This window comes from Lolium rigidum, chromosome 7 (genome assembly GCF_022539505.1).
Source record: "Lolium rigidum isolate FL_2022 chromosome 7, APGP_CSIRO_Lrig_0.1, whole genome shotgun sequence".
Lineage (NCBI taxonomy): Eukaryota > Viridiplantae > Streptophyta > Magnoliopsida > Poales > Poaceae > Lolium > Lolium rigidum.
The window spans coordinates 98,517,999-98,541,754 of NC_061514.1; the positions used below are offsets into that span (position 1 = coordinate 98,517,999).

The 23,756-nt window shown below is 43.1% G+C and overlaps 1 non-coding gene across 1 annotated transcript; it reads right to left on the bottom strand.

Annotated features, from left to right (window-relative positions):
* Positions 1-4,427: 4,427 nt before the first annotated feature.
* TRNAI-AAU lies at positions 4,428-4,501 on the bottom strand. Its single transcript has one exon. It is a non-coding gene; the product is annotated as a tRNA-Ile (tRNA).
* Positions 4,502-23,756: the final 19,255 nt, after the last annotated feature.

Here is a 23,756-nt window from a genome sequence, read left to right on the forward strand (position 1 = left end):
ACATAATTTTTTCATACCAAATCCGTTTTCGATACGAGCACTTAAATTATTTAGAAAAAACACACGCATCTAAATTTATTCGGTAAAAGTAAAGGTATGTCAGCTACCATGGCTTGCCAAAGGGAAGCTTCGCCATATCGTGCACCCACGAACGCGGCGGGCAGCCGTGAAGAGGAGGCTGGGTCGGTCGCTACCAAACGTCCCCGGACTCGTCGACGGGATAAAATGAAAATGTTGGGTTCGGTCCGTCTCCACGAAGCAAAAAAAGAGTGAATTGCTCGCCGCCGCGCCACTCTCACCACCGCACCGACGACCATTCCGACCAGCCTACCACTCCCCGCTGTTCGCTCACTTCCCACTCACACACTCCCCACCCCACCACTGCTTCTGCTGGTTTCCCTCACCCACCATCGCTACCACCACCACTGCTACGAGCACGGCGCCGCGTCCAGAGCTGCAGGACCAAGAAATCACCGCAACCACGCGCGCGCGGTAGAACCCAGCACGCACGGGCACGGCGCGCGGACACATTACCCGAGCGAGCGCGCCGGCGATGGCCGTCGGGGGGCGCCGCGCGGCGGCGTGCGGGCGGTGGTGCCTGGTGATCCTGGCCGTGGCCTCCGCGCTCGGCGTCTCCGGGCCCGCGCTCTACTGGCGCTACAAGAAGGGCTTCTCCTCCTCCGCCGCCACCGTCACGGCCGCCGCCGCCTCCTCCCCCACCTGCCCGCCCTGCACCTGCGACTGCCCGCCGCCCCTCTCCCTCCAGTCCATCGCGCCCGGTGAGCCTCCACTCCCGCCCCCTCTCCTCAGATCTGCGCCGACGCCTCAAAGTTCTGTAGATAAGAAAATGGGCACGGGCACGGGGTTGGTGTTATCCTACATGAATGCAGTTGCTCATGAATGCAGTGGGTGAACTGACCTCTGTATTTCTGTAATAGTAATAGCAATAGGCCAAATCAACTGCTTCATGTCTTCTACCTTGAACGCTTTTAGCTGGATTGGGGAACTCATTACTGACAGGACTGTACATTTTCCTTCCTTTGCAGGGCTCATCAACTTCTCAATTTCAGGTTTGAGCTCCCTCCTTCACACTCACTTTCACTCAGATTTCAGTATATTATGAGGTCTTATCACCGTAATGGGTTGAGTATAACGGTTATACTGCTAAGGTTGACATAATTGGGCAAGCTCTCATCATGATATTTTCTGCACCAACCAATTCAACCTGCAACTTTAGACTGTTCCTGGAGTTTTACCCCCCCCCCCCCAAGCACAATTTAGATGTCCAGGTGTTATTAATTTATTATAATGCATGTTATTCTACTATTGTCGTTCTTGACGTTTCCCTTGCCAAAATCCTTGAATAAATTGGTACCTTTGAGAGTGTAGTTATACTCTTTATGAAACGTTAGATAAATTGTTTCATCCTTTAACAGTTTAACATCAATTCGTTTTACTATGTTGATATTGCTCTTTTAAACTACTGGCATGTTACGTATAAGGCTGGCCTAAATCATTTTGCAGTTTCTGTAAGATTGGGCCTTAATGACTTAAGCATGGAATATTTGGGAATTGGGATATGCCTAAGGACAGACTCTATTGAATGGCCTACTCTACAACCGCTACAGCATCCAAATGTGATTGAGAAAATCATGTGTTTTTTCATTATATTTGCATAGTATTTTGATTTGCTTGTGGTATTAGCTTAGCTATACATGAGCAAGTACACAAGAAGGATAATGACGATGTAGTTCTCAGTCTATGATGGTATGCATCATATGCGCACGAGCTTCGGTCCAAAATAGTACTTCGTTATGCACATACCACCCACACCGCACATCTATGCTGGGGTTTAACCTTTTGCAACCATACATGGTAACATTGCAGTAACATGGTAACATTGCAACCAAACATGAAATACTTCCTGCTATTTCCAGTAACACATTAGCATTACAACCGAACATACTCCTTCAAATTTCCAGTAACGCATTAACATCACAACTGAACGTGGATTACTTCCTGCTGTTTCCAGTAAAGGATGATGACTCCTCCCCTGCACCAATTTGCATGCCATGCAGCTTACTGTGTGCTGACAAAGTGTTATATTGCTGCTGCACATAAAGCTTTCACCTACATAACTATCATAATCTCCATGGTACAATTGTAAATTCTCTGAATGAACAGGATAGTGTAAACCTTTTGCCACATTTCTGTCCAAGTGCTTGTGAGCTGGAACTTTTGTTGTGAATTCCTTTTCATATGGTGGCGTCGGTTTCGTTCTACTTCTGTTACTGCTGTTATCAGACAATCTTGTTGAATGGAAAAATAATATGAAGTTGAATATGCAGCTTGCGGCACAAATGATCCTGAGCGTAACAAAGAGATGGAGAAGCAGTTTGTTGATCTCCTTAACGAGGAACTGAAGCTGCAGCAGGTTGTAGCTGAGGAGCACAGCCATCACATGAATGCTACTCTTGTCGAGGCAAAAAGACAGGCTACCCAGTACCAGCGAGAGGCAGAGAAGTGTAATGCGGCTACAGAGACTTGTGAGGAAGCTAGGGAGAAGTCTGAGGGTGCAATCTCAAAGGAGAAGAAACTCACTGCACTCTGGGAACGGCGGGCTCGTGAATTGGGCTGGCAGGATTCTCGAGCCGCCACCCTGTGATGGGCCGTTGTAGTTTTCTTACACAGGTAAATTATTTTTGGTAGACCTCTTGCTGCCAACCCATGGAGCGTTAGTTGTACCGGTCAATGACCACGTGTATTGTCTGCATATGTATTATGAGTTTGTGAGTTGTTCGGATGAAGTACTGTTACTCTAGACAATGTACATTCCTTATAATTGTAACTATTGTACATTGATTCAATATCCAAACCTTATGCCAACATTATTGAAGACATGCAGTGTAGTGTTGTGTCTCGGTGGCAAGACAGTTATCTGTTTTGGACGAATTTTACACCTTTGGAAGTTTGAGCCACAGTGTCAATCTTGAGACTTGTGTGTCAGCAGGCTTATGGAAGAAGTCTTTTCTGTTTTTGATTCATTTTCAGGGAGCATCTCTTTCACGGTTTACACAAGAATGCTGCCCAATGTGTTGCTTGTTTGGAGGCGTCTTTGGTCAGTAATGTTCAGTGCTTGTAATCTGGAAATAATATCATTTTTTGGAGCTTATTTGCAAAAAACCAACATTCTAGTTACCTTCAGGAAAAAAAGATTGGCCCATACAGAAATCATCTCTTTCATGGGTTACACAAAAATGATGTCCAATGCATGCTTGTTTGGAGGCGTTTTCGGTCAGTAATGTTCAGTGCTTGTACTCTAGGGATAGTTTTTGTTTGTTGGCGCTTATTTTGCAGAAAAGAAAATTGATTCTAGGGATTATTTTTTGTTTGTTGGCGCTTATTTGCAGAAAAAACAACATTCTACTGTAGTTACCTTCAGGAAAACTATTTATCAGGAAAAAATTGATTCTAGTTAGAATGAGTTGTTCGGATGAAGTACTGTTACTCTAGACAATGTACATTCCTTATAATTGTAACTATTGTACATTGATTCAATATCCACACCTTATGCCAACATTATTGAAGACATACAGTGTAGTGTTGTGTCTCGGTGGCAAGACAGTTATCTGTTTTGGACGAATTTTACACCTTTGGAAGTTTGAGCCAGTGTCAATCTTGAGACTTGTGTGTTAGCAGGCTTATGGAAGAAGTCTTTTCTGTTTTTGATTCATTTTCAGGGAGCATCTCTTTCACGGTTTACACAAGAATGCTGCCCAATGTATTGCTTGTTTGGAGGCGTCTTTGGTCAGTAATGTTCAGTGCTTGTAATCTGGAAATAATATCATTTTTTGGAGTTTATTTGCAAAAAACCAACATTCTAGTTACCTTCAGGAAAAAAAAGATTGGCCCATACAGAAATCATCTCTTTCATGGGTTACACAAAAATGATGTCCAATGCATGCTTGTTTGGAGGCGTTTTCGGTCAGTAATGTTCAGTGCTTGTACTCTAGGGATAGTTTTTGTTTGTTGGCGCTTATTTTGCAGAAAAGAAAATTGATTCTAGGGATTATTTTTTGTTTGTTGGCGCTTATTTGCAGAAAAAAACAACATTCTAGTTACCTTCAGGAAAACTATTTATCAGGAAAAAATTGATTCTAGTTAGAATCAGGAAAACTAATTCCAACATTCTAGTCAGCTTCAGGAAAACTATTTATCAGAAAAAAAAATTGATTGTAGTTAGAATCAGGAAAACTAATTCCAACATTCTAGTCAGCTTCAGGAAAACTATTTATCAGAAAAAAAAATTGATTGTAGTTAGAATCAGGAAAACTAATTCCAACATTCTAGTCAGCTTCAGGAAAACTATTTATCAGGAAAAAAAAATGATTCTAGTTAGAATCAGGAAAACTAATTCGAAAAAAATATGGCCCATACAGGTCTCGAACCTGTGACCTTCGCGTTATTAGCACGACGCTCTAACCAGCTGAGCTAATAGGCCTGTTGTGATATGTTTTGAAGTTCAAACTATAAGTAAGTGACGTATAGGTAGTAAGGACCAACCTAAAATTAACATACTGCTCGTAGTAGTAATCGCTATCGCTACATTATCCTACACGCTTCCGTGTTCTCGTCATCGAAGTAATGATGGTCCCATCGTGCCGGCCGCAGGAACTCGTTATTTAGAACATGGTCCATATCCGGCGCCGGATCGCTGTAAGGAGCATGAACCTCCTCGGCTTCCTCTTGGTGTTCTTCCTCATTTACCTCAGGTTCCGGGACCAATATCTCCGCCTTCTTCCCGGTCTTCTTCTTGATTTTCTTCAGCAACTTGTGGGCTTTGAAATCCCCTGTTACTGTGATCTTGTTCTCGTCCCTGTCCACCTCCACCGTCTCGACGCCTGTATCGATGGATGGTGACCAGGCGTTAGTGACGTCACATGAACAGGCTTGGAATTCAGTATTTTTTTTACCATCCATCTTCTTGATGGTGCGGCGTACTAATCTCTCGCAGGCGTCGCAGTGCATGTACACTCTCACGTCTACGGTGATGCTCTGCACAAGAAAAAGAAATAAGCACACTGTGAAGGAATGAATAAAGGAGAATCATGTGTGAAAATGGCATGTGAGAATGAGATAGAGTAAATTAATGAACATGATCCTGCGGGCTAATTATAGAGGGCTTACATTCGTAGGTTCAGCATTCGCTTCCCCCATGACGCCTACCAGAGCTTGGAACAACGCGAAAAGCAAAGCACCCTGAAGAGATATGGGGCATGTGAGCAAGTGCGATTCTTAAGAAATAAGTTGGCAGAGAAGGAACAACGTCGACCGCTGTTCTTCTATAGACTACTATAGTTATGGTTTCGATTTTCGAACCAAGATTACGAGAAGAACCAAATAGCGTTCTTCTGTAAGCCAACAAAGGATCGAAATGAAAGGGAAGTCTCCAACAGAATTGCATGGGGAGCTTGCATGCCATGCATGCGAAAGCTCTTCTTACCCGGCTGTTTTGTTCATGTCGATTGCGTGTTATTGCTCCCTCCTGACAAGGACGCGCAGCAGGTATACGTACGGTCTCCAAACAGGCCAACGCTGCAATCTAATCTGAATCTCAATTCGCAAAGGAAAATGCAAGAGGAATTTGACGAATTAACCTAGCTTAGCTAGATCATGTACGTAAATTAAACGGCCGGCAAGAAAAGGCAAAGCTGTTCTTGGTGCCATGAAGCTATTTAAGGAAGAAGAGCCAGAATAAGCTTAATTTACCCAGTATTAGTCTTGGAAGGCTCAGGCCGATCGACCTATTTAGGAGATGAAATCGCATTGACCACCACCAATGAAGGTGCTCATAAGGGAACGACCTCCTAAATATATCTCCCTGTCTGTGCGACTGTGCGTCTCTGCCTGCCTTGTTGAGTCAGCAAGCGAGCCGTATATACTCAGCATGCATTTCCCAGCGATCTGTGCAAACCTTTATAGCATATCCTTATCAAAACAATATGGGAACGTCGATACCTCTATGGGTCGACGGGTATGACATATATATTGAACAACATACCGTACAGATTACAGATACCACACCATATACAACAAGTATTGGAAACCTACTAGAGCTAGAATACAACACGGTTTAACACCCCCTCAATTATAACTTATCTAAGTTAAGATTGCGTCTAAAAGCTTCTAACTGTCTAGTAGAAAGTGATTTTGTGAATCCATCTGCTAGCTGGTCTCCTGACGGTATAAACCGAATGTCCAAAAGCTTTTGTGCCACCCTTGCACGTACGAAATGACAATCCACTTCAATATGTTTTGTCCTTGCATGAAAAATCGGATTAGCAGAGAGATATATAGCTCCAATATTATCACACCATAAACATGCAGCTCATGGCTATGGCACTCCCAAATCCTTTAGTAAAGTCCGTACCCAAATGACTTCTGATGTAGCATTAGCCAATGCTTTATATTCAGCTTCTATGCTTGAGCGAGACACTGTAGCTTGCTTCCGCACACACCAAGAAATCAGATTTGATCCCAAGAATATAGCAAAGCCACCTGTAGACCTTCTATCTGGGCATCCAGCCCAATTAGCATCTGAAAATGCACTAACAAAGATAGAATCTGACTTACTCAAACGCAACCAACTGAGATAGTCCCTCTCAAATATCTCATGATTCTCTTCATAGATGTCAGTACGGAGCGTAGTAGGAGCATGCAAAAATTGACAAACCTTATTAACTGAGAAAGCTATGTCAGGCCTCGTCAATGTAAGATATTGTAGTGCACCAACAATACTTCTGTATCGAGTAGAGTCTTCACTGCTCAAAGCATCACCATCAGCTAAGGACAACTTCTCAGAAACTGACAAGTGTGTATCAACTAATTTGCAAGACCTCATATTGACTCGAGCAAGCAGATCATGAGCATACTTTTCTCGAGAGAGAATTATACCATCAGAAACTTTTCTCACTTCTATTCCCAAGAAGTAGTGCAGCTCTTCAAGATCCTTGAGAGCAAAGGACAAGCCAAGATCATGAAGCAAGGCATCAACAGCTTGATCGGAGGAACTTACTACAACAATGTCATCAACATAAATAAGCATATTAATTAGACACTCCCCCTTTATTGTAGAAAAATAGCGACGTATCAGCCTTAGATGCCGAAAAACCAGGAGCATGAAGTTTAGAGATTAGGCGTATACCAAGAACGTGGAGCCTGTTTTAGACCATACAAAGCCTTATCAAGCTTACAAATATGTCCCATACGAGCCCGATCTTCATAACCAGGAGGTTGCCGCATATAGACATCTTCTTCCAGAACACCATGCAAAAACGCGTTGTTCACATAAAGTTGGCGCAACTGCCAATTACGCGAAACAGCCAAGGCAAGAACCAAACAGATAGTAGTTGCCTTCACAACCGGACTAAAAGTATCCTCATAATCAATCCCATAACGCTGCTTAAAACCTTTAGCAACCAAGCGAGCTTTGTACCTATCAATGGAGCCATCGGCCTTCCTCTTGACTTTCTACACCCATTTGCAATCAATGATATTGCGCCCATGAGTTGCAGGAACCAAATGATAGGTATTATTTTGCATAAGAGCAGAAAATTCTTCATCCATAGCTAACTTCAGAAAGAGCTTCTTGTAGATTGTTAGGTTCACCCGTTGCACAAAAATTGGCAAAACGAAGTTTATCATACCGAACACGCCCATCAGTAATGACCTTGGGTTGAACAATCCCTCGCTGAGACGTGTAACTGGTCTGTCCACAGCAAAAGGTACCAAAACAGTCGGTGCATAAGGTCCCAAAGGAGCCGCGGAAGATCCATGTGCAGCAGAAGGTTCCAGTCGCACATCCACAGAAGATCCAGAACATGACCCAGACGAAGCAGTGGCCGCAGAAGATCCGGAGCAAGGGGACAACGTTGCGCTCCGTGCTGCTGTCGCGCGCGTGATCGCGGGACCCAGGGAATCCGGAGCAGAGGGAGCAGACGACCCATGCATCTCCACGTGAGGGCATCTCCAACGGGGCGACGCAAACGGACGTTTTCGCTCCAGCGGCTAGACGCAAAACGTCCGCAGCGTCCGTCCTGATGCAAACATGGACCAAATATGCGCCAGGAATGCGTCTGTGCGGAATCGTCCGCGCGTCCGTTTGCGTCCGTTTGGTCTGCATGCAGCCCTCCCTCTCCTCCTTTAATCACGCATGCGGTCATTCCTAGCCACACAAATAGAATATTTCCCTCCCTCTCCTCTCTAATCACGCATGCGTTCAAATAAATGCGTCCCTGCCGCTGGAAAAGGGGCAGACGCATGCGGACATGCAGACATTTTTTATGTCCGTGCCTGACGCAAACGGACATAAATTTGCGTCGCCCCGTTGGATATGCCCTGATCATCGGGCGGGAAGGAGGCGCCAGGGGCCAACGCAGTGCAGGGCGCGCGATTCGAGGAGGAACCAGGAGAGGATCACGAGGGAGATTGTGTCTCAGCACCGGAGACATCACCAGAGTTCTCCCCAAATTCAGCATTTGACATAGAATCGTCAGGTTTTCCTGTGTAATGGACTCAACATAGGGGTCAGCAGCAGGGTCAGCAGCAGGATTAGCATCAACATCAGGTCCTAAATCAGTACCCCCAAGCATAGGTAAATGAAGATGTGGTGATAAAAGGGAAATTTGAGCGCGCAATTCGGCGCCGGCATTAGGATGAAGATGAGCAACGGAAAAACCAACTCATCAAAGACAACGTCACGAGAAATATACACACGACCAGTGGAGATGTCAAGACACTTGTGGCCCTTATGACGATCACTATAACCAAAAAAAAGCACATTGGGTAGATCAAAATTGCAATTTTCGATGAAGATTAGGCCAAACCGCAGAACCAAAAATGTGGAGGAAATTATAATCAAGTTTAGAGTGAAAAAGGCGCTCAACAGGGGATTGTGAGGCAATAAATCTGCTAGGAATACGATTAATCAAATAAACCGCCGTAGAGAATGCCTAATTCCAAAATTTTAGAGGCATAGATGCATGAGCTAGAAGAGATAAGCCTACCTCAACAATGTGCCTATGTTTACGTTCAGCGAAGCCGTTCTGCTGATGAGCATGAGGGCAAGAAACATGATGAGAAATCCAAACTCTTTGGAAAAAAAAGAGTTGAGTTTTTGATACTCACCACCCTAGTCAGTCTGAAGGGCGAGAATTTTTCTATCAAAGAGTCGCTCTACATAATGCTGAAAATCATGAAACTTTTGAAAGACATCAGATTTATTTTTCAAGAGGTATATCCAAGTAAACTTGCTATAATCATCAATTAAACTAACATAATATTTATTACGACCAACTGAAGGAGAGGCAGGTCCCCATACATCAGAAAATACAAGTTCTAAAGGAACTGAGGATACACTTGAGGATTTTGGATATGGTAACTGATGACTCTTAGCCTTTTGACAAGCATCACACACAAACTCTTTATTTGACTCCCTAAACTGAATATTATTATCTGGAAGAATTTGTTGAACAACAACTGAAGAAGGATGCCCTAGACGTCTATGCCAATGAGACGACGACTAAACACCAAAGGCTTGTCTCTCGGATGTTGAGGATGATGAAGGAAGTGGATAGAGGCCACCCACACATCTACCTTGAAGAATAATTTGCCTCGTGTCTTGATCCTTAATAAAGAAGTGGTTAGGCCAATACTCAAGAAACGCATGATTATCTTTGGCAAGATGATGAGTAGAGAGAAGACTTTTAGTGGCTTGAGGAACATGTAGGATATTATTAAGATGAAAATCAAGTTTAGGGGTACGATATAAGGAGTGACCAATGTGATGTATATCCATACCTGCACCGTTGGCATTGTGAATTTGGTCTTGACCATGATATTGATCCCTCACGGTCAGCTTGTCAAGATCTCCCGTAATATGATCTGTCGTCCCTGAATCAGTATACCAATTAGTGTCCACACCATATGAAGTCATGGCTACACCTGCTGATCTTTCTGGTCTGTTGAAGCGCTTCCAACACTGAAACGTCGGGTGTCCCCCTCTACCACAAATCTGGCAAACAACACCAGAAGATCGTCCACCTTGGCGACCACCCCCTCCTTGGCATTGCTGCTGATAGTTACCTCCTTGGGGATTGTAATTTCCGCCTCCTTGCTGAAAATTGCCTTGTGATTTGTTTCGGCCACCACCATTGTAGTCGCCACCCCCGCCATTACGGCCTCCACGGTAGCAAAGAGCCACCACCACTGTTGTTCCCATAACCTCCACGTGATGCATTATTTGCGGAGGAATCCGAAGCAAACACACCATTGCTTACATTGCTAGGATCGCGCCCTTCCAGCCGAGCATCTTAGAACAAGAACATGGAATACATATCGCTAATACTTGCATGTTTTTCAGCCTTAATTAGGGCAGTTATTGCAGCCACAAAACCATCATACTGATCGTCAAGGCCAACCAAAACGTATAAGATGATGTCTTCATCATCAAGCTTCTTCCCAGCGTTTGCCATCTCATCGGCCAGGGATTTGATTTGGCCAAAGTAGACCTTCACTGTCTTGTTTTCCTTGCGGGTTTCAAATGGGTGCGGAGCTGAACAATTCAAGACTTGGACACCGACGAAAACATCTCCGTCACATCAGTCCATACTGCTGCGCTAGATAAGCCAACAACCTGAACGAGGACTTCCCTCGTCATATTCCTGAGAAGGTAGCCTAGAACAGTTTGGTCCTGAGAGATCCACCGCGCATACTTAGGATTAGGAACCGTGATATCCTTCCCTGCGCTGTTGATGTCTATGCATGCTTCTATTCTTGTAGACAGTGTTGGACCTCCAAGTGCAGAGGTTTGTAGAATAACAACAAGTTTCCCTTAAGTGGATCACCCAAGGTTTATCGAACTCAGGGAGGTAGAGGTCAAAGATATCCCTCTTAAGCAACCCTGCAATTATGATACAAGAAGTCTCTTGTGTCCCCAACACACCTAATACACTTGTCAGGTGTATAGGTGCACTAGTTCGATGAAGAGATAGTAAAATGCAAGTGATATGGATGAATATGAGTGGTAATAACAATCTAAAATAAATATGGCAACAAGTAAACATGTAGTAAAACAGTAAATAAACGGTGATTCGATGTTTGGAAACAAGGCCTAGGGATCATACTTTCAGTAGTGGTCACTCTCAACAATGATATCAAAAAGGAATATAAATATAAGCACTTCACTATGCTACTGTGAACTAATCTCCTGTTGGATAACGAACACTAATTCACCGCGTAGGGATGCTAAAGCAAACCTTAAAGATGTATTCTCAAGTACTAATGAACACCCCACACTATCACTTTGAGCATTCATAGGAGGTACTAACATACCATAATTTCATAGAGACATCCAACTCAAATCATAATTCAGTGAACACGTATTCTGTGAAATATAGCCTAAGAGACCCACACGGTGCACACACTGTCACCTTTACACACGTGGGACAATGAGTTTCCGGAGATCACATAAGTAAAATCCACTTGAATAGCATAATGACATCTAGATTACAAAGCTCATGGTCACATAAAGATCACACCATGGAAGAGAGAGATAAATCACATAGCTACTGGTAGAGCCCTCAGCCCCGGGGGAGAACTACTCACTCCTTATCATGGAAGTCAGCAATGGCGATGGAGATGGCGATGGAGTCGATGGAGATGGCTCTGGGGGGCAATTCCCCGTCCCGACATGGTACCGAAGATCTTGTCTGCGACGGCGGCGGAACTATGGAACTTTTCGTGGACGAAGGCTTACTGATTTAGTGTTTTTGCGCGTGAGCTTGATATAGGCGGAAGGGCGAGGTCAGTGGAGGCCTGGTGGCCCCAGACCACCCCTAGGCGCGGGCCAGGGCCAGGCCGCGCCTAGGCATGGTCTGGCCACCCTGTGCTCCCCCTCCGTCTCTCCTCCTGACTTCGTCTTCGTTACAGAAAAATAAGATCTTCAGATTTTGTTTCGTACAATTCCGAGAATATTTCCTGTACAACTTTTTTGAAATACAAGACAACAGAAAACAGGGAACTGACACTGTGGCATCTTGTCAATAGGTTAGTTCCGAAAAATGCATAAAAGTGCCACGAAGTGTAAACAAAACATATAGCAATTGGTGTAAAACAAGCATGGATCATCAAAAATTATAGATACGCTTGCGACGTATCGCACTGTCCTTGCTGGTGATCTCCGTGCTTGGTTCCTTGATCGATCCATCGAGGTAGCCGGAAAGCTGGGGCCCTCTGATCGCCGGCATGACCTGGGTCTTTGCTGGCATGTAGTTGACGTGGGAGTTAGAAATCTTATGGTGTAACTTTTCTTCAGATCCCCGGCAACGGCGCCAGAAATTTAGCTTGATGACGCGTAAAGCACACGCCCGTTGGGAACCCCAAGTGGAAGGTGTGATGCGTACAGCAGCAAGTTTCCCTCGATAAGAAACCAAGGTTTATCGAACCGGTAGGAGTCAAGAAGCACGTTGAAGGTTGATGGCGGCGGAGTGTAGTGCGGCGCAACACCGGGGATTCCGACGCCAACGTGGAACTCGCACAACACAATCACGAGAACTTTGCCCCAACGTAACGGTGAGGTTGTCAATCTCACCGGCTTGCTCGTAAACAAAGGATTAAACGTATTGTGTGGAAGATGATGATTGTTTGTGAAGAACGAGTAAAGAACAATTGCGATAGATTGTATTTCGGATGTAAAGAATAGGACCGGGGTCCACGGTTCACTAGTGGTGTCTCTCCCATAAGATAAGCGAGATGTTGGGTGAACAAATTACGAGTTGGGCAATTGACAAATAAAGAAGGCATAACAATGCACATACATATATCATGATGAGTACTATGAGATTTAATCGGGGCATTACGACAAAGTACATAGACCGCTATCCGAGCATGCATCTATGCCTAAAAAGTCCACCTTCGGGTTATCATCCGAACCCCTTCCGAGTATTAAGTTGCAAACAACGGACAATTGCATTAAGTATGGTGCGTAATGTAATCAACACAAATATCCTTAGACAAAGCATCGATGTTTTATCCCTAGTGGCAACATCACATCCACAACCTTAGAACTTTCTGTCACTGTCCCGGATTTAATGGAGGCATGAACCCACTATCGAGCATAAATACCCCCTCTTGGAGTCACAAGTATCAACTTGGCCAGAGCCTCTACTAGCAACGGAGAGCATGCAAGAACATAAATAACATATATGATAGATTGATAATCAACTTGACATAGTATTCAATATTCATCGGATCCCAACAAACACAACATGTAGCATTACAAATAGATGATCTTGATCATGATAGGCAACTAACAAGATCTAACATGATAGCACAATGAGGAGAAGACAACCATCTAGCTACTGCTATGGACCCATAGTCCAGGGGTGGACTACTCACAAATCGATCCGGAGGCGATCATGGCGATGAAGAGACCTCCGGGAGATGATTCCCCTCTCCGGCAGGGTGCCGGAGGCGATCTCCTGAATCCCCCGAGATGGGATTGGCGGCGGCGGCGTCTCCGGAAGGTTTTCCGTATCGTGGCTCTCGGTGCGGGGGTTTCACGACGAAGGCTTTAAGTAGGCGGAAGGGCAGGTCAAGGGGCGTCACGAGGGGCCCACACAACAGGCCGGCGCGGCCAGGATCTGGGCCGCGCCGCCCTGGTGTGTCACCACCTCGTGGCCCCACTTCGTTTCCTCTTCGGACTTCTGGAAGCTTCGTGGAAAAATAGGACCCTGGGCGTTGATTTCGTCCAATTCCGAGAATATTTCCTTACTAGGATTTACGAAACCAAAAACAGCGAGAAAACAACAATCGGCTCTTCGGCATCTCGTCAATAGGTTAGTGCCGGAAAATGCATAATAATGACATATAATGTGTATAAAACATGTGAGTATCATCATAAAAGTAGCATGGAACATAAGAAATTATAGATACGTTTGGGACGTATCAAGCATCCCCAAGCTTAGTTCCTACTCGCCCTCGAGTAGGTAAACGATAACAAAGATAATTTCTGAAGTGACATGCTATCATAATCTTGATCATACTATTGTAAGCATATGAGATGAATGCAGCGATTCGAAGCAATTATAAAGATAATGAGTAAACAAATGAATCATATAGCAAAGACTTTTCATGAATAATACTTTCAAGACAAGCATCAATAAGACTTGCATAAGAGTTAACTCATAAAGCAATAAATTCTTAGTAGAAAGCTTTGAAGCAACACAAAGGAAGATATAAGTTTCAGCGGTTGCTTTCAACTTCAACATGTATATCTCATGGATAATTGTCAACACAAAGCAATATAACAAGTGCAATAGGTAAACATGTAAGAATCAATGCACACAGGTGATACAAGTGTTTGCTTCTGGGATAGAAAGAATGGGTAAACTGACTCAACAATAAAGTAGAAGATAGGCCCTTCGCAGAGGGAAGCATTGATTACTATATTTTTGCTAGAGCTTTTCATTTTGAAAACAAGAAACAATTTTGTCAACGGTAGTAATAAAGCATATGTGTTATGTATAAGATATCCTATAAGTTGCAAGCCTCATGCATAGTATACCAATAGTGCTCGCACCTTGTCCTAATTAGCTTGGATTAACACGGATTATCATTGCATAGCATATGTTTCAACCAAGTGTCACAAAGGGGTACCTCTATGCCGCCTGTACAAAGGTCTAAGGAGAAAACTCGCATTGGATTTCTCGCTTTTGATTATTCTCAACTTAGACATCCATACCGGGACAACATAGACAACAGATAATTGACTCCTCTTTAATGCATAAGCATTCAACAACAGTTAATATTCTCATAAGAGATTGAGGATTAGTTGTCCAAACTGAAACTTCCACCATGAATCATGGCTTTAGTTAGCGGCCCAATGTTCTTCTCTATAAGTATGCATACTCAAACCATTTGATCATGAAAATCGCTCTTACTTCAGACAAGACGAACATGCATAGCAACTCACATGATATTCAACAAAGGTAAAAGTTGATGGCGTCCCCAGAAACATGGTTACCGCTCAACAAGCAACTTATTAAGAAATAAGACACATAAGTACATATTCTTCACCACAATAGTTTTTAAGGCTATTTTTCCCATGAGCTATATATTGCAAAGACAAAGAATAGAAATTTTAAAGGTAGCACTCAAGTAATTTACTTTGGAATGGCGGAGAAATACCATGTGGTAGGTAGGTATGGTGGACACAAATGGCATAGTTATTGGCTCAAGGATTTGGATGCACGAGAAGAATTCCTCTCAATACAAGGCTGGGCTAGCAAGGTTGTTTGAAGCAAACTCAAGTATAAAAGGTGTAGCAAAGCTCACATATGAACATATTGTAACTATTATAAGACTTTACATTGTCTCCTTGTTGTTCAAACACCTTAACCAGAAAATATCTAGACTCTAGAGATCAATCATGCAAACCAAATTTTAACAAGCTCTATGTAGTTATTCATTAATGAGTACAAGGTACATGATGCAAGAGCTTAAACATTATCTATATGAGCACAACAATTGCCAAGTATCACATTATTCAAGACATTAAACCATTTACCACATGCGGCATTTTCCGTTTCCAACCATATAACAATGAATGAAATAGTCCAACTTTCGCAATGAACATTAAAGATAAAGCTAAGAACATATTTGTTCATACGAAACAGCGGAGTGTGTCTCTCTCCCAAACAAAGAATGCTAGGATCCGATTTTATTCAAAAAAAAAACAAAAAAACAAAAACAAACAGACGCTCCAAGTAAAGCACATAAGATGTGACGGAATAAAAATATAGTTTCACTAGAGGAACCTGATAAGTTGTCGATAAAGAAGGGATGCCTTGGGCATCCCCAAGCTTAGACGCTTGAGTCTTCTTAAAATATGCAGGGATGAACCACGGGGTCATCCCCAAGCTTTAACTTTTCACTCTTCTTGATCATATTGTATCATCCTCCTCTCTTGACCCTTGAAAACTTCCTCCACACCAAACTCAAAACAAACTCATTAGAGGGTCAGTGCATAATTCATATATTCAGAGGTGACATAATCATTCTTAACACTTCTGGACATTGCACAAAGCTACTGAAAGTTAATGGAACAAAGAAATCCAGCAAACATAGCAAAACAGGCAATGCGAAATAAAAGGCAGAATCTGTCAAAACAGAACAGTCCATAAAGACGAATTTTTAAGAGGCACCAGACTTGCTCAGATGAAAATGCCCAAATTGAATGAAAGTTGCGTACATATCTGAGGATCACGCACGTAAATTGGCAGATTTTTTTAAATTTTCTACAAAGACTACTGCTCAAATTCGTGACAGCAAGAAATCTGTTTCTGCGCAGTAATCCAAATCTAGTATTGGCTTTACTATCAAAGACTTTACTTGGCACAACAATACAATAAAATAAAGATAAGGAGAGGTTGCTACAGTAGTAACAACTTCCAAGACTCAAATATAAAATAAAAATAATGGGTTGTCTCCCATAAGCGCTTTTCTTTAACGCCTTTCAGCTAGGCGCAGAAAGTGTGTATCAAGTATTATCAAGAGACGAAGCATCAACATCATAATTTGTTCTAATAATAGAATCATAAGGTAACTTCATTCTCTTTCTAGGGAAGTGTTCCATACCTTTCTTGAGAGTAAATTGATATTTAATATTACCTTCCTTCATATCAATGGTAGCACCAACGAGTTCGAAGAAAAGGTCTTCCCAATATAATGGGACAAGATGCATTGCATTCAATATCCAAGACAAAAAAATCAACGGGGACAAGGTTATTGTTAACCATAATACGAACATTATCAATCCTCCCCAAAGGTTTCTTTATAGCATTATCAGCGAGATTAACATCCAAATAACAATTTTTCAATGGTGGCAAGTCAAGCATATCATAGATTTTCTTAGGCATAACAGAAATACTTGCACCAAGATCACATAAAGCATTACAATCAAAATCATTGACCCTCATCTTAATTATGGGCTCCCAACCATCTTCTAACTTTCTAGGAATATAAGTTTCAAGTTTTGGTTTCTCCTCTCTAGCTTTTATGAGAGCATTTGTAATATGTTTTGTAAAGGCCAAATTTATAGCACTAGCATTAGGAGTTTTAGCAAGTTTTTGTAAGAACTTTATAAATTCAGAGATGTGACAATCATCAAAGTCTAAACCATTATGATCTACAGCAATGGGATCATTGTCCCCAACATTTTGAAAAATTTCAGCAGTTTTATCAATTTCAGCAGTTTTAGCAGTTTCAGGCAATTTTGCACGCTTTGCACTAGGAGTAGTAACATTGCCAACACCAATTATTTTACCATTGATAATAGGAGGTGTAGCAACATGTGAATCATTAACATTACTAGTGGTGGTAATAGTCCAAACTTTAGCTACATTATTCTCTTTAGCTAGTTTTTCGTTTTCTTCTCTTTCCCACCTAGCATGCAATTCAACCATCAATCTAATATTCTCATTAATTCGAACTTGGATGGCATTTGCTGTAGTAACAATTTTATTATCAATATCCTTATTAGGCATAACTTTCAATTTTAAAAGATCAACATCGGAGGCAAGTCTATCAACCTTAGAAGGAAGAATATCAATTTTATCCAGACTTTTCCTCAACAGATTTGTTAAAAGCAGTTTGTGTACTAATAAATTCTTTAAGCATGGCTTCAAGACCAGGGGTACACTCCTATTATTGTTGTAAGAATTCCCATAAGAATTACCATAACTATTACCATTAGCGAGCAGGATATGGCCTATAGTTGTTACCGGAATTATTCCTATAAGCATTGTTGTTGAAATTATTATTTTTAATGAAATTCACATCAACATGTTCTTCTTGGGCAACCAATGAAGCTAAAGGAACATTATTAGGATCAACATTAGATCTACCATTCACAAGCATAGACATAATAGCATCAATCTTATCACTCAAGGAGGAGGTTTCTTCAACAGAATTTACCTTCTTACCTTGTGGAGCTCTTTCCGTGTGCCATTCAGAGTAATTTATCATCATATCATCAAGAAGCTTTGTTGCCGCCCCCAAAGTGATGGACATAAAGGTACCTCCAGCAGCTGAATCCAATAGGTTCCGCGAAGAAAAATTCAATCCTGCATAAAAGGTTTGGATGATCATCCAAGCGATCAGTCCATGGGTTGGGCAATTCTTTACCAAAGATTTCATTCTCTCCCATGCTTGAGCAACATGTTCATTATCTAATTGCTTAAAATTCATTATGCTACTTCTCAAAGATATAATTTTAGCGGGAGGATAATATCTACCAATAAAAGCATCCTTACATTTAGTCCATGAATCAATACTATTTCTAGGCGAGAGATAGCAACCAATCTTTAGCTCTTCCTCTTAAGGAGAAAGGAAACAATTTTAATTTTATAATGTCACCATCTACATCCTTGTACTTTTGCATTTCACAAAGTTCAACAAAATTATTAAGATGGGCAGTAGCATCATCAGAACTAACACCAGAAAATTGCTCTCTCATAACAAGATTCAAGAAAGCGAGGTTTAATTTCAAAGAATTCTGCTGTAGTAGCAGGTGGAGCAATAGGTGTGCATAGGAAATCATTATTATTTGTGCTAGTGAAGTCACACAACTTAGGATTCTCAACAGTACCCATTTTAGCAGAAGTAAATAAAGCAAACTAAATAAAGTAAATGCAAGTAACTAATTTTTTTGTGTTTTCAATACGGAGAACAAGACAGTAAATAAAGTAAAACTAGCAACTATTTTTTTGTGTTTTTGATATAGAGAGCAAACAAAGCAGTAAATAAAATAAAGCAAGACAAAAACAAAGTAAAGAGATTGGATGTGGAAGACTCCCCTTGCAGCGTGTCTTGATCTCCCTGGCAACGGCGCCAGAAATTTGCTTGCTGGGGTGTAGTTGACGTGGGAGTTAGAAATCTTATGGTGTAACTTTTCTTCAGATCCCCGGCAACGGCGCCAGAAATTTAGCTTGATGACGCGTAAAGCACACGCCCGTTGGGAACCCCAAGTGGAAGGTGTGATGCGTACGGCGAGCAAGTTTCCCTCGATAAGAAACCAAGGTTTATCGAACCGAGTAGGAGTCAAGAAGCACGTTGAAGGTTGATGGCGGCGGAGTGTAGTGCGGCGCAACACCGGGGATTCCGGCGCCAACGTGGAACCCGCACAACACAATCACAGAACTTTGCCCCAACGTAACGGTGAGGTTGTCAATCTCACCGGCTTGCCGTAAACAAAGGATTAAACGTATTGTGTGGAAGATGATGATTGTTTGCGAAGAACAAGTAAAGAACAATTGCGATAGATTGTATTTCAGATGTAAAGAATAGGACCGGGGTCCACGAGTTCACTAGTGGTTTCTCTCCCATAAGATAAGCGGATGTTGGGTGAACAAATTACGGTTGGGCAATTGACAAATAAAGAAGGCATAACAATGCACATACATATATCATGATGAGTACTATGAGATTTAATCAGGGCATTACGACAAAGTACATAGACCGCTATCCAAGCATGCATCTATGCCTAAAAAGTCCACCTTCGAAGTTATCATCCGAACCCCTTCCAGTATTAAGTTGCAAACAACAGACAATTGCATTAAGTATGGTGCATAATGTAATCAACACAAATATCCTTAGACAAAGCATCGATGTTTTATCCCTAGTGGCAACAAGACATCCACAACCTTAGAACTTTCTGTCACCTGTCCTGCAGTTTAATGGAGGCATGAACCCACTATCGAGCATAAATACCCCCTCTTGGAGTCACAAGTATCAACTTGGCCAGAGCCTCTACTAGCAACGGAGAGCATGCAAGAACATAAATAACATATATGATAGATTGATAATCAACTTGACATAGTATTCAATATTCATCGGATCTCAACAAACACAACATGTAGCATTACAAATAGATGATCTTGATCATGATAGGCAGCTCACAAGATCTAACATGATAGCACAATGAGGAGAAGACAACCATCTAGCTACTGCTATGGACCCATAGTCCAGGGGTGGACTACTCACACATCGATCCGGAGGCGATCATGGCGATGAAGAGACCTCCGGGAGATGATTCCCCTCTCCGGCGAGGTGCCGGAGGCGATCTCCTGAATCCCCGAGATGGGATTGGCGGCGGCGGCGTCTCTGGAAGGTTTTCCGTATCGTGGCTCTCGGTACTGGGGGTTTCGCGACGAAGGCTTTAAGTAGGCGGAAGGGCAGGTCAAGGGGCGTCACGAGGGGCCCACACAACAGGCCGGCGCGGCCAGGGTCCAGGCCGCGCCGCCCTGGTGTGTCACCACCTCGTGGCCCCACTTCGTCTCCTCTTCGGACTTCTGGAAGCTTCGTGCAAAAATAGGACCCTGGGCGTTGATTTCGTCCAATTCCGAGAATATTTCCTTACTAGGATTTCTGAAACCAAAAACAGCAGAAAACATCAACTGGCTCTTCGGCATCTCGTCAATAGGTTAGTGCCGGAAAACGCATAATAATGACATATAATGTGTATAAAACATGTGAGTATCATCATAAAAGTAGCATGGAACATAAGAAATTATAGATACGTTTGGGACGTATCAGTCTTCCAGATCATAAAATTTTCAACGGTCAACTTCTCTGAAACTGATTCTCCAAGGGATCCCTCGAGTGCCGCCATGGGCGAGGAAGAAGAAGATCCAAAGTTCATCGCGAGTTGATGCGATCTAGGAAGAAGAAAGCTCTGATACCATATCAAAACAATATGGGAACGTCGATACCTCTATGGGTCGATGGGTATGACATATATATTGAATATCATACCGTACAGATTACAGAGACCACACCGTATTGATGGGATTCATAGCATAGAAAACAAAAAATTTCCTACCGCAAGAACGAAAACCAAGCCAAGATGCAATCTAGAAGATGGTAGCAACGAGGGGATCACGAGACTAACCCTTGAAGATTTCCAAAGCCTACGAGATTAGATCTCGTTGTTGCGGAAGATGATCACTTGCTGCTTTCAAAAGCGCGTAGAAGATCTTGACGGTGCCACAATCGGGCAGACACCTCCGTACTCGGTCACACGTTCGAGTGTTGATGAAGACGACGTCCTCCTCCCCGTTCCAGCGGGCAGCGGAAGTAGTAGATCCTCCTCGGAATCCCGGCAGCACGACGGCGTGGTGGCGGTGGTGGTGGAGAACTCCGGCAGGGCTTCGCCTATGCGCTGCGGGAGTATTGTGTGGAGGAGGAGAGGCTAGGGTTTGGGGAGAGGGGGGTGTTGGGCGCCAGCCAACTAGGGCTTGGTGTGGCCGGCCCCCTCCCCTTGCTCCTCATTATATAGGTGGAAATCCCCAAGAGTTGGTATCTAAGTCTTCGAATAAGACCCGAAACCAAAACCTACCAAAGGGACGAAACCTACCCAAGGTGGGACTCCTACTCAAGGTGGGACTCCCACCCTTCCTTGGGGGGGTGTGGCCGGCCACCTTGGTGGAGTCCACCTGGGACTCCTCCCCCTCAGGGTTGTCCGGCCATGCAAGGTGGAGTCCCTCCGGGACTCCACTTTCCATGGTGATTTCTTCCGGACTTTTCTAGAACCTTCCATAAATGCACCGGATCATTTCCAAACTTGGAAAGTGACTTCCTATATATGAATCTTATTCTCCGGACCATTCCGTACCTCCTCGTGATGTCCTGGATCCCATCCGAGACTCCGAACAAAACTTCGAACTCCATTCCATATTTCATATCTACTCAAACGACATCAAACCTTAAGTGTGTCACCCTACGGTTCACGAACTATGCAGACATGGTTGAGACTTCTCTCCGACCAATAACCAATAGCGGGATCTAGAGATCCATATTGGCTCCCACATATTCAACGATGACTTAGTGATCGATTGAACCATTTACATACGATACCAATTCCCTTTGTCACGCGATATTTTACTTGTCCGAGGTTTGATCATCGGTATCTCTATACCTCGTTCAACCTCGTCTCCGACATGTTGGAGATATGCCCAAGAGGCAATAATAAAATGTTTATTATAATATATCTTTGTGTTTATGATAAATGTTTGCATACCATGCTATAATTGTATTAACCGAAACATTGATACATGTGTGTTATGTAAACAACAAGGAGTCCCTAGTAAGCCTCTTGTATAACTAGCTTGTTGATTAATAGATGATCATGGTTTCGTGATCATGAACATTGGATGTTATTAATAACAAGGTTATGTCATTAGATGAATGATATAATGGACACACACCCAAATAAGCGTAGCATAAGATCACGTCATTAAGTTCAGTTTGCTATAAGCTTTCGATACATAGTTACCTAGTCCTTCGACCATGAGATCATGTAAATCACTTATACCGGAAGGGTACTTTGATTACATCAAACGCCACTGCATAAATGGGTGGTTATAAAGGTGGGATTAAGTATTCGGAAAGTATGAGTTGAGGCATATGGATCAAGAGTGGGATTTGTCCATCCCGATGACGGATAGATATACTCTGGGCCCTCTCGGTGGAATGTCGTCTGATTAGCTTGCAAGCATGTGAATAGTTCACAAGAGATGATATGCCACGGTACGAGTAAAGAGTACTTGTCGGAGACGAGGTTCAACAAGGTATGGAGATACCGATGATCAAACCTCGGACAAGTAAAATATCGCGAGACAAAGGGAATAGGTATCGTATGTAAATGGTTCAATCGATCACTAAGTTATCGTTGAATATGTGGGAGACATTATGGATCTCCAGATCCCGCTATTGGTTATTGGTCGGAGAGGAGTCTCGATCATGTCTACATAGTTCACGAACCGTAGGGTGACACACTTAAGGTTTGATGTCGTTTTAAGTAGATATGGAATATGGAATGGAGTTCGAATTTTGTTCGGAGTCTCAGATGGGATCCAGGACATCACGAGGAGGCTCGGAATGGTCCGGAGAATAAGATTCATATATGGGAAGTCATTTTCCGGGGTTCGGAAAAAGTCCGGTGTTTTGACCGGAGCTTCTAGAAGGTTTTGGAAGGACCGGAATAGTCCGGAATATTATGGAAGGTTCCGGAAATGTCCGGGACGACCCGGGCTTTCTAAGGAAGTCCGGAGGGCTCCAAAATAGGTGCAACCACGTTGCCTTAAGGGAAAAGGAGTCTTTCCTTAATGCAATTTCGGAATTGGCAAAAGAGTCCGAATAGGAGTAGGTTTTTGGAACCGGAAACCTACCGGAACTCTCCCAAACTTTGGGGGAAGGTCTTGGACGACCCAAGGACCTTTTCCACCTATAAAAGGAGGCCAAGGGGCACCCCAAAGGCACCACAAGTCGCAGCCCAAGCTCCCTCTCCCAAACCCTAGCCTCTCCCCTCCTTATACACCTCCCGTAGCGCTTAGGCGAAGCCCTGCCGGAGATCTCAACCACCACCGTCACCACGCCGTCATGCTGGCGGGATTCCGAGGAGGATCTACTACTTCTGCTGCCTGCTGGAACAGGGAGAAGGACGTCATCATCAACACCGAACGTCTGACCGAGTACAGAGGTGCTGCCCGACTGTGGCACCGTCAAGATCTTCTACGCGCTTTCGAAAGCGGCAAGTGATCGACTACAACAACAACGAGATCTAATCTCGTAGGCTTTGTAAATCTTCGAGGGTTAGTCTCATGATCTTCTCGTTGCTACCATCTTTTAGATTGGACCTT